The sequence below is a fragment of the Schistocerca cancellata genome, chromosome 1 (genome assembly GCF_023864275.1).
Source record: "Schistocerca cancellata isolate TAMUIC-IGC-003103 chromosome 1, iqSchCanc2.1, whole genome shotgun sequence".
NCBI classification, from domain to species: Eukaryota; Metazoa; Arthropoda; class Insecta; order Orthoptera; family Acrididae; genus Schistocerca; species Schistocerca cancellata.
In genome coordinates, this window is record NC_064626.1 from 6,777,223 (window position 1) to 6,791,084 (window position 13,862).

A 13,862-nucleotide genomic window follows, 5' to 3' on the forward strand; every position below is an offset into this window, starting at 1 on the left:
AATGACGAATTAACACAGAAATTGCTTCGCTATGAAATACTATGGGTACTATGCACTCTTTTTCTAAATCTAGGAACAATACTATGGCAACGAAAGGATCTCCAATTGGGAGGCGAATATCTCATGTCGGATGCACTATTCCTTCTATATTGCATCCGTCGATCTCTCACAATGACGAATTAACACAGAAATTGCGTCGCTATGAAATACTATAGGTTCTATGCCTTCTGTTCCTAAATCGAGGATCGATCCTATGGCAACGACAGGAACTTCTATTGGGCAGCGAGTATATCATGTCGGATGCACTATTCTTTCTTTATTGTATCCGTCGTTCCCTCACAATGACGAATTAACACAGAAATTGCGTCGCTATTAAATACTATAGGTTCTATGCCTTCTCTTTCTAAATCGAGGAACGATCCTATGGCAACGTAAGGATCTCTTATTGGGAGGCGAGTATCTCATGTCGGATGCACTATTCCTTCTTTATTGCATCCGTCGATCCCTCACAATGACGAATTATCACAGAAATTGCTTCACTATGAAATACTATAGCTTCTATGCCTTCTCTTTCTAAATCGAGGAACGATCCTATGGCTACGAAAGGATCTCCAATTAGGAGGCGAGTATCTCGGATGCACTATTCCTTCTTTATTGCATCCGTCGATCCCTCACAATGACGAATAAACACAGAAATTGCTTCGCTATGAAATACTATAGCTTCTATGCCTTCTCTTTCTAAATTGAGGAACGATCCTATGGCAACAACAGGATCTCCTATTGGGAGGCGAGTATCTCATGTCGGATGCACTATTCCTTCTTTACTGCATCCGTCGATCCCTAACAATGACGAATTAACACAGAAATTGCTGCGCTATGAAATACTATAGCTTCTATGCCTTCTCTTTCTAAATTGAGGAACGATCCTATGGCAACCACAGGATCTCCTATTGGGAGGCGAATATCTCATGTCGGATGCACTATTCCTTCCTTATTGCGTCCGTCGATCCCTCACAATGACGAATTAACACAAAAATTGCTTCGCTATGAAATACTATAGCTTCTATGCCCTCTCTTTCTAAATCGATGAACGATCCTATGGCAACGAAAGGATCTCCTATTGTGAGGCGAACATCTCATGTCGGATGCACTATTCCTTCTTTATTGCATCCGTCGATCCCTCACAATGACGAATTAACACAGAAATTGCTTCGCTATGAAATACTATAGCTTCTATGCCTTTACTTCCTAAATCGAGGAAAGATCCTATGGCAACGACAGGATCTCCTATTGGGAGGCGAGTATCTCATGTCGGATGCACTATTCCTTCTTAATTGCATCCGTGGATCCCTCACAATGACGAATTAACACAGAAATTGCGTCGCTAAGAAATACTGCACGTTCTATGCCTTCTCTTTCTAAATCGAGGAACGATCCTATGGCAACGGAATGATCTCCTATTGGGAGGCGAATATCTGATGTTGGATGCACTATTCCTTCTTTATTGCATCCGTCGATCCCTCACAATGACGAATTAACACAGAAATTGCTTCGCTATGAAATACTATAGCTTCTATGCTTTCTCTTTCTTAATTTATGGAACGATCCTATGGCAACGACAGGATCTCCTATTGGGAGGCGAGTATCTCATGTCGGATGCACTATTCTTTCTTTACAGCATCCGTCGATCCCTAACAATGACGAATTAACACAGAAATTGCTGCGCTATGAAATACTATAGCTTCTATGCCTTGTCTTTCTAAATCGAGGAACGATCCTATGGCAACGACAGGATCTCCTATTGGGAGGCGAATATCTCATGTCGGATGCACTATTCCTTCTTTATTGCATCCGTCGATCCCTCACAATGACGAATTAACACAGAAATTGCTTCGCTATGAAATACTATTGGTTCTATGCCCTCTCTTTCTAAATCGAGGAACGATCCTATGCAACGACAGGATCATCTATTGGGAGGCGAATATCACATGTCGGATGCACTATTTCTTCTTTATTGCATCCGTCGATCATTCACAATGAAGAATTAACACAAAAATTGCTTTGCTATGAAATACTATAGCTTCTATGCCTCCTCTTTCTAAATCGAAAAACGATCCTATGGCAACGAAAGGATCTCCTATTGGGAGGCGAATATCTCATGTCGGATGCACTATTCCTGCTTTATTGCATCCGTCGATTCCTCACAATGACGAATTAACACAGAAATTGCTTCGCTATGAAATACTATTCCATCTATGCCTTCACTTTCTAAATCGAGGCACGATCCTATGGCAACGACAGGATCTCCTATTGGGAGGCGAGTATCTCATGTCGGATGCATTATTCCTTTTTTATTGCATCCGTCGATCCCTCACAATGACGAATTAACATAGAAATTGCTTCGCTATGAAATACTATAGCTTCTATGCCTTCTCATTCTATATCGTGGAACGATCCTATGGCAACGACAGGATCTCATATAGGGAGGCGATTATCTCATGTCGGATGCACTATTCGTTTATTATTGCATCCGTCGATCCCTCACAATGACGAATTAACACAGAAATTGCGTCGCCATGAAATACTATAGGTACTATGCCTTCTCTTTCTAAATCAAGGAACGATCCTATGGCAACGAAAGTATCTCCTATTGGGAGGCGAGTATCACATGTCGGATGCACTATTCCCTCTTTATTGCATCCGTGGATCCCTCACAATGACGATTTAACACAGAAATTGCGTCGCTAAGAAATACTGCAGGTTCTATGCCTTCTCTTTCTAAATCGAGGAACGATCCTATGGCAACGGAATGATCTCCTATTGGGAGGCGAATAACTGATGTTGAATGCACTATTCCTTCTTTATTGCATCCGTCGATCCCTCACAATGACGAATTAACACAGAAATTGCTTCGCTATGAAATACTATAGTATCTATGCGTTCTCTTTCTAAATCGAGGAACGATCCTATGGCAACGACAGGATCGCCTATTGGGAGGCGAATATCTCATGTCAGATGCACTATTCCTTCTTTATTGCACCCGTCGATCCTTCACAATGACGAATTAACACAGAAATTGCTTCGCTATGAAATACTATAGCTTCTATGCCTTCTATTAGTAAATCGAGAAACGATCCTATGGCAACGACAGGATCTCCTATTAGGAGGCGAGTATCTCATGTCGGATGCACTATTCCTTCTTTACTGCATCCGTCTATCCCTAACAATGACGATTTAACACACAAATTGCTGCGCTATGAAATACTATAGCTTCTATGCCTTCTCTTTCTAAATCGAGGAACGAACGTATGGCAACGACAGGATCTCCTATTGGGAGGCGAATATCTCATGTCGGATGCACTATTCCTTCTTTATTGCATCCGTCGATCTCTCACAATGACGAATTAACACAGAAATTGCGTCGCTATGAAATACTATAGGTTCTATGCCTTCTGTTCCTAAATCGAGGATCGATCCTATGGCAACGACAGGAACTTCTTTGGGCAGCGAGTATATCATGTCGGATGCACTATTCTTTCTTTATTGTATCCGTCGTTCCCTCACAATGACGAATTAACACAGAAATTGCGTCGCTATTAAATACTATAGGTTCTATGCCTTCTCTTTCTAAATCGAGGAACGATCCTATGGCAACGTAAGGATCTCTTATTGGGCGGCGAGTATCTCATGTCGGATGCACTATTCCTTCTTTATTCCATCCGTCGATCCCTCACAATGACGAATTATCACAGAAATTGCTTCACTATGAAATACTATAGCTTCTATGCCTTCTCTTTCTAAATCGAGGAACGATCCTATGGCTACGAAAGGATCTCCAATTAGGAGGCGAGTATCTCGGATTCACTATTCCTTCTTTATTGCATCCGTCGATCCCTCACAATGACGAATAAACACAGAAATTGCTTCGCTATGAAATACTATAGCTTCTATGCCTTCTCTTTCTAAATTGAGGAACGATCCTATGGCAACAACAGGATCTCCTATTGGGAGGCGAGTATCTCATGTCGGATGCACTATTCCTTCTTTACTGCATCCGTCGATCCCTAACAATGACGAATTAACACAGAAATTGCTGCGCTATGAAATACTATAGCTTCTATGCCTTCTCTTTCTAAATTGAGGAACGATCCTATGGCAACCACAGGATCTCCTATTGGGAGGCGAATATCTCATGTCGGATGCACTATTCCTTCCTTATTGCATCCGTCGATCCCTCACAATGACGAATTAACACAAAAATTGCTTCGCTATGAAATACTATAGCTTCTATGCCCTCTCTTTCTAAATCGATGAACGATCCTATGGCAACGAAAGGATCTCCTATTGTGAGGCGAACATCTCATGTCGGATGCACTATTCCATCTTTATTGCATCCGTCGATCCCTCACAATGACGAATTAACACAGAAATTGCTTCGCTATAAAATACTATAGCTTCTATGCCTTTACTTTCTAAATCGAGGAAAGATCCTATGGCAACGACAGGATCTCCTATTGGGAGGCGAGTATCTCATGTCGGATGCACTATTCCTTCTTAATTGCATCCGTGGATCCCTCACAATGACGAATTAACACAGAAATTACGTCGCTAAGAAATACTGCAGGTTCTATGCCTTCTCTTTCTAAATCGAGGAACGATCCTATGGCAACGGAATGATCTCCTATTGGGAGGCGAATATCTGATGTTGGATGCACTATTCCTTCTTTATTGCATCCGTCGATCCCTCACAATGACGAATTAACACAGAAATTGCTTCGTTATGAAATACTATAGTATCTATGCCTTCTCTTTCTAAATCGAGGAACGATCCTATGGCTACGAAATTATCTCCTATTGGGAGGCGAGTATCTCATGTCGGATGCACTATTCCTTCTTTATTGCATCCGTCGATCCCTAACAATGACGAATTAACACAGAAATTGCTGCGCAATGAAATACTATAGCTTCTATGCCTTGTCTTTCTAAATCGGGGAACGATCCTATGGCAACGACAGGATCTCCTATTGGGAGGCGAATATCTCATGTCGGATGCACTATTCCTTCTTTATTGCATCCGTCGATCCCTCACAAAGACGAATTAACACAGAAATTGCGTCGCTATGAAATACTATTGGTTCTATGCCCTCTCTTTCTAAATCGAGGAACGATCCTATGCAACGACAGGATCATCTATTGGGAGGCGAATATCACATGTCGGATGCACTATTCCTTCTTTATTGCATCCGTCGATCATTCACAATGAAGAATTAACACAAAAATTGCTTTGCTATGAAATACTATAGCTTCTATGCCTTCTCTTTCTAAATCGAAAAACGATCCTATGGCAACGACAGGATCTCCTATTGGGAGGCGAATATCTCATGTCGGATGCACTATTCCCTCTTTATTGCATCCGTGGATCCCTCACAATGACGATTTAACACAGAAATTGCGTCGCTAAGAAATACTGCAGGTTCTATGCCTTCTCTTTCTAAATCGAGGAACGATCCTATGGCAACGGAATGATCTTCTATTGGGAGGCGAATATCTGATGTTGGATGCACTATTCCTTCTTTATTGCATCCGTCGATCCCTCACAATGACGAACTAACACAGAAATTGCTTCGCTATGAAATACTATAGTATCTATGCGTTCTCTTTCTAAATCGAGGAACGATCCTATGGCAACGACAGGATCGCCTATTGGGAGGCGAATATCTCATGTCAGATGCACTATTCCTTCTTTATTGCATCCGTCGATCCTTCACAATGACGAATTAACACAGAAATTGCTTCGCTATGAAATACTATAGCTTCTATGCCTTCTGTTAATAAATCGAGAAACGATCCTATGGCAACGACAGGATCTCCTATTAGGAGGCGAGTATCTCATGTCGGATGCACTATTCCTTCTTTACTGCATCCGTCTATCCCTAACAATGACGATTTAACACACAAATTGCTGCGCTATGAAATACTATAGCTTCTATGCCTTCTCTTTCTAAATCGAGGAACGAACGTATGGCAACGACAGGATCTCCTATTGGGAGGCGAATATCTCATGTCGGATGCACTATTCCTTCTTTATTGCATCCGTCGATCTCTCACAATGACGAATTAACACAGAAATTGCGTCGCTATGAAATACTATAGGTTCTATGCCTTCTGTTCCTAAATCGAGGATCGATCCTATGGCAACGACAGGAACTTCTATTGGGCAGCGAGTATATCATGTCGGATGCACTATTCTTTCTTTATTGTATCCGTCGTTCCCTCACAATGACGAATTAACACAGAAATTGCGTCGCTATTAAATACTATAGGTTCTATGCCTTCTCTTTCTAAATCGAGGAACGATCCTATGGCAACGTAAGGATCTCTTATTGGGAGGCGAGTATCTCATGTCGGATGCACTATTCCTTCTTTATTGCATCCGTCGATCCCTCACAATGACGAATTATCACAGAAATTGCTTCACTATGAAATACTATAGCTTCTATGCCTTCTCTTTCTAAATCGAGGAACGATCCTATGGCTACGAAAGGATCTCCAATTAGGAGGCGAGTATCTCGGATTCACTATTCCTTCTTTATTGCATCCGTCGATCCCTCACAATGACGAATAAACACAGAAATTGCTTCGCTATGAAATACCATAGCTTCTATGCCTTCTCTTTCTAAATTGAGGAACGATCCTATGGCAACAACAGGATCTCCTATTGGGAGGCGAATATCTCATGTCGGATGCACTATTCCTTCCTTATTGCATCCGTCGATCCCTCACAATGACGAATTAACACAAAAATCGCTTCGCTATGAAATACTATAGCTTCTATGCCTTCTCTTTCTAAATTGAGGAACGATCCTATGGCAACCACAGGATCTCCTATTGGGAGGCGAATATCTCATGTCGGATGCACTATTCCTTCCTTATTGCATCCGTCGATCCCTCACAATGACGAATTAACACAAAAATTGCTTCGCTATGAAATACTATAGCTTCTATGCCCTCTCTTTCTAAATCGATGAACGATCCTATGGCAACGAAAGGATCTCCTATTGTGAGGCGAACATCTCATGTCGGATGCACTATTCCTTCTTTATTGCATCCGTCGATCCCTCACAATGACGAATTAACACAGAAATTGCTTCGCTATGAAATACTATAGCTTCTATGCCTTTACTTTCTAAATCGAGGAAAGATCCTATGGCAACGACAGGATCTCCTGTTGGGAGGCGAGTATCTCATGTCGGATGCACTATTCCTTCTTAATTGCATCCGTGGATCCCTCACAATGACGAATTAACACAGAAATTGCGTCGCTAAGAAATACTGCAGGTTCTATGCCTTCTCTTTCTAAATCGAGGAACGATCCTATGGCAACGGAATGATCTCCTATTGGGAGGCGAATATCTGATGTTGGATGCACTATTCCTTCTTTATTGCATCCGTCGATCCCTCACAATGACGAATTAACACAGAAATTGCTTCGCTATGAAATACTATAGTATCTATGCCTTCTCTTTCTAAATCGAGGAACGATCCTATGGCTACGAAAGGATCTCCTATTAGGAGGCGAGTATCTCGGATGCACTATTCCTTCTTTATTGCATCCGTCGATCCCTCACAATGACGAATAAACAAAGAAATTGCGTCGCTATGAAATACTATAGCTTCTATGCCTTCTCTTTCTTAATTTATGGAACGATCCTATGGCAACGACAGGATCTCCTATTGGGAGGCGAGTATCTCATGTCGGATGCACTATTCCTTCTTTACAGCATCCGTCGATCCCTAACAATGACGAATTAACACAGAAATTGCTGCGCAATGAAATACTATAGCTTCTATGCCTTGTCTTTCTAAATCGGGGAACGATCCTATGGCAACGACAGGATCTCCTATTGGGAGGCGAATATCTCATGTCGGATGCACTATTCCTTCTTTATTGCATCCGTCGATCCCTCACAATGACGAATTAACACAGAAATTGCGTCGCTATGAAATACTATTGGTTCTATGCCCTCTCTTTCTAAATCGAGGAACGATCCTATGCAACGACAGGATCATCTATTGGGAGGCGAATATCACATGTCGGATGCACTATTCCTTCTTTATTGCATCCGTCGATCATTCACAATGAAGAATTAACACAAAAATTGCTTTGCTATGAAATACTATAGCTTCTATGCCTTCTCTTTCTAAATCGAAAAACGATCCTATGGCAACGAAAGGATCTCCTATTGGGAGGCGAATATCTCATGTCGGATGCACTATTCCTTCTTTATTGCATCCGTCGATTCCTCACAATGACGAATTAACACAGAAATTGCTTCGCTATGAAATACTATTCCATCTATGCCTTCACTTTCTAAATCGAGGCACGATCCTATGGCAACGACAGGATCTCCTATTGGGAGGCGAGTATCTCATGTCGGATGCACTATTCCTTTTTTATTGCATCCGTCGATCCCTCACAATGACGAATTAACATAGAAATTGCTTCGCTATGAAATACTATAGCTTCTATGCCTTCTCATTCTAAATCGTGGAACGATCCTATGGCAACGACAGGATCTCATATAGGGAGGCGAATATCTCATGTCGGATGCACTATTCGTTTATTATTGCATCCGTCGATCCCTCACAATGACGAATTAACACAGAAATTGCGTCGCCATGAAATACTATAGGTTCTATGCCTTCTCTTTCTAAATCAAGGAACGATCCTATGGCAACGAAAGTATCTCCTATTGGGAGGCGAGTATCACATGTCGGATGCACTATTCCCTCTTTATTGCATCCGTGGATCCCTCACACTGACGAATTAACACAGAAATTGCGTCGCTAAGAAATACTGCAGGTTCTATGCCTTCTCTTTCTAAATCGAGGAACGATCCTATGGCAACGGAATGATCTCCTATTGGGAGGCGAATAACTGATGTTGGATGCACTATTCCTTCTTTATTGCATCCGTCGATCCCTCACAATGACGAATTAACACAGAAATTGCTTCGCTATGAAATACTATAGTATCTATCTGTTCTCTTTCTAAATCGAGTAACTATCCTATGGCAACGACAGGATCTCCTATTAGGAGGCGAGTATCTCATGTCGGATGCACTATTCCTTCTTTACTGCATCCGTCTATCCCTAACAATGACGATTTAACACACAAATTGCTGCGCTATGAAATACTATAGCTTCTATGCCTTCTCTTTCTAACTCGAGGAACGATCCTATGGCAACGACAGGATCTCCTATTGGGAGGCGAATATCTCATGTCGGATGCACTATTCCTTCTTTATTGCACCCGACGATCCTTCACAATGACGAATTAACACAGAAATTGCGTCGCTATCAAATACTATTGGTTCCATGCCCTCTCTTTCTAAATCGAGGTGCGTTTCTATGGCAACGACAGGATCTCCTATTGGGAGGCGAGTATCTGATGTCGTATGCACTATTCCTTCTTTATTGCATCCGTCGATCCCTCACAATGACGAATTAACGCAGAAATGGCTTCGCTATGAAATACTATAGGTTCTATGCCTTCTCTTTCTAAATCGAGGAACGATTCTATGGCAACGAAAGGATCTCCTATTGGGAGGGAGTATCTCATGTCGGATGCACTATTCCTTCTTTATTGCATCCGTCGATCCCTCACAATGACGAATTAACACAGAAATTATTTCGCTATGAGATACTATAGGTTCTATGCCTTCTCTTTCTAAATCGAGGAACGATACTATGGCAACGAAAGGATCTTCTATTGGGAGGCGAGTATCTCATGTCGGATGCACTATTCCTTCTTTATTGCATCCGTCGATCCCTCACAATGACAAATTAACACAGAAATGGCTTTGCTATGAAATTCTATAGGTTCTATGCCTTCTCTTTTTAAATCGAGGAACGATCCTTTGGCAACGAAAGGATCTCCTATTGGGAGGGAGTATCTCATGGCGGATGCACTATTCCTTCTTTATTGCATCCGTGGATCCCTCACAATGACGAATTAACACAGAAATTTGGTCGCTATGAAATTCAGTAGGTTCTATGCCTTCTCTTTCTAAATCGAGGAACGATCCTATGGCAACGAAATGATCTCCTATTGGGAGGCGAATATCTCATGTCAAATGCACTATTCCTTCTTTATTGCATCCGTGGATCCTTCACAATGACGAATTAACACAGAAATTGCTTCGCTATGAAATACTATGGGTACTATGCCTTCTTTTTCTAAATCTAGGAACAATACTATGGCAACGAAAGGATCTCCTATTGGGAGGCGAATATCTCATGTCGGATGCACTATTCCTTCTTTATTGCATCCGTCGATCTCTCACAATGACGAATTAACACAGAAATTGCGTCGCTATGAAATACTATAGGTTCTATGCCTTCTCTTCCTAAATCGAGGAACGATCGTATGGCAACGACAGGATCTTCTATTGGGCGGCGAGTATCTCATGTCGGATGCACTATTCTTTCTTTATTGTATCCGTCGTTCCCTCACAATGACGAATTAACACAGAAATTGCGTCGCTATGAAATACTATAGGTTCTATGCCTTCCCTTTCTAAATCGAGGAACGATCCTATGGCAACGAAAGGATCTTTTATTGGGAGGCGAGTATCTCATGTCGGATGCACTATTCCTTCTTTATTGTATCCGTCGATCCCTCACAATGACGAATTATCACAGAAATTGGTTCGCTATGAAATACTATAGCTTCTATGCCTTTTCTTTCTAAATCGAGGAACGATCGTATGGCAACGACAGGATCTTCTATTGGGCGGCGAGTATCTCATGTCGGATGCACTATTCTTTCTTTATTGTATCCGTCGTTCCCTCACAATGACGAATTAACACAGAAATTGCGTCGCTATGAAATACTATAGGTTCTATGACTTCTCTTTCTAAATCGAGGAACGATCCTATGGGAACTACAGGATCTCCTATTGGGAGGCGAATAACTCATGTCGGATGCACTATTCCTTCTTAATTGCATCCGTCGATCCCTCACAATGACGAATTAACACAGAAATTGCGTCGCCATGAAATACTATAGGTTCTATGCCTTCTCTTTCTAAATCAAGGAACGATCCTATGGCAACGACAGGATCTTCTATTGGGAGGCGAGTATCACATGTCGGATGCACTAGTCCTTCTTTATTGCATCCGTCGATCCCTCACAATGACGAATTAACACAGAAATTGCTTCGCTATGAAATACTATAGCTTCTATGCCTTCTCTTTCTAAATCGAGGAACGATCCTATGGCAACTACAGGATCTCCTATTGGGAGGCGAATATCTCATGTCGGATGCACTATTCCTTCTTTATTGCATCCGTCGATCCCTCACAATGACGAATTAACACAGAAATTGCTTCGCTATGAAATACTATAGCTTCTATGTCTTCTCTTTCTAAATCGAGGAACGATCCTATGGCAACGACATGATCTCCTATTGGGAGGCGAATATCTCATGTCGGATGCACTATTCCTTCTTTATTGCATCCGTCGATCCCTCACTATGACGAATTAACACAGAAATTGTTTCGCTATGAAATACTGTAGCTTCTATGACTTCTCTTTCTAAATCGAGGAATGATCCTATGGCAACGACAGGATCTCCTATTGGGAGGCGAGTATCTCATGTCGGATGCATTATTCCTTCTTTACTGCATCCGTCGATCCCTAACAATGACGAATTAACACAGAAATTGCGTCGCTATGAAATACTATAGCTTCTATGCCTTCTCTTTCTAAATCGAGGAACAATCCTATGGCAACGACAGGATCTCCTATTGGGAGGCGAATATCTCATGTCGGATGCACTATTCCTTCTTTATTGCATCCGTCGATCATTCACAATGACGAATTAACACAAAAATTGCTTTGCTATGAGATACTATAGCTTCTATGCCTTCTCTTTCTAAATCGAAGAACGATCCTATGGCAACGAAAGGATCTCCCATTGGGAGGCGAATATCTCATGTCGGATGCACTATTCCTTCTTTATTGCATCCGTCGATCCCTTTAAATGAAGAATTAACACAGAAATTGCTTCGCTATGAAATACTATAGCTTCTATGACTTCTCTTTCTAAATCGAGGAACGATCCTATGGCAACGACAGGATCTCCTATTGGGAGGCGAGTATCTCCTGTCGGATGCACTATTCCTTCTTTATTGCATCCGTCGATCCTTCACAATGACGAATTAACACAGAAATTGCTTCGCTATGAAATACTATAGGTTCTATGCCTTCTCTTTCTAAATCGAGGAACGATCCTATGGCAACGACAGGATCTCCTATTGGGAGGCGAATATCTCATGTCGGATGCACTATTCCTTCTTTATTGCATCCGTCGATCATTCACAATGACGAATTAACACAAAAATTGCTTTGCTATGAGATACTATAGCTTCTATGCCTTCTCTATCTAAATCGAAGAACGATCCTATGGCAACGAAAGGATCTCCTATTGGGAGGCGAATATCTCATGTCGGATGCACTATTCCTTCTTTATTGCATCCGTCGATCCCTTTAAATGAAGAATTAACACAGAAATTGCTTCGCTATGAAATACTATAGCTTCTATGACTTCTCTTTCTAAATCGAGGAACGATCCTATGGCAACGACAGGATCTCCTATTGGGAGGCGAGTATCTCCTGTCGGATGCACTATTCCTTCTTTATTGCATCCGTCGATCCCTCACAATGACGAATTAACACAGAAATTGCTTCGCTATGAAATACTATAGGTTCTATGCCTTCTCTTTCTAAATCGAGGAACGATCCTATGGCAACGACAGGATCTCCTATTGGGAGGCGAATATCTCATGTCGGTTGCACTATTCCTTCTTTATTGCATCCGTCGATCCCTCACAATGACGAATTAACACAAAAATTGCTTCGCTATGAAATACTATAGCTTCTATGCCCTCTCTTTCTAAATCGAGGAACGATCCTATGGCAACGAAAGTATCTCCTATTGGGAGGCGAATATCTCATGTCGGATGCACTATTCCTTCTTTATTGCATCCGTCGATCCCTCACATTGACGAATTAACACAGAAATTGCTTCGCTATGAAATACTATAGCTTCTATGCCTTTTCTTTCTAAATCGAGGAAAGATCCTATGGCAACGACAGGATCTCCTATTGGGAGGCGAGTATCTCATGTCGGATGCACTATTCCTTCTTTATTGCATTAGTCGATCCCTCACAATGACGAATTAACACAGAAATTGCGTCGCTATGAAATACTATAGGTTCTATGACCTCTCTTTCTAATTCGAGGAACGATCCTATGGCAACGAAAGGATCTCTTATTGGGAGGCGAGTATCTCATGTCGGATGCACCATTCCTTCTTTATTGCATCCGTCGATCCCTCACAATGACGAATTAACACAGAAATTGCGCCGCCATGAAATACTATAGGTTCTATGCCTTCTCATTCTAAATCAAGGAACGATCCTATGGCAACGACAGGATCTTCTATTGGGAGGCGAGTATCTGCTTTCGGATGCACTATTCCTTCTTTATTGCATCCGTCGATCCCTCACAGTGACGAATTAACACAGAAATTGCGTCGCTATGAAATACTATTAGTTCTATGCCCTCTCTTTCTAAATCGAGGAACGATCCTATGCAACGACAGGATCATCTATTGGGAGGCGAATATCACATGTCGGATGCACTATTCCTTCTTTATTGCATCCGTCGATCCCTCACAGTGACGAATTAACGCAGAAATTGCTTCGCTATGAATTACTATAGATTCTATGCCTTCTCTTTCTAAATCGAGGAACGATCCTATGGCAACGACAGGATCTCATATAGGGAGGCGAA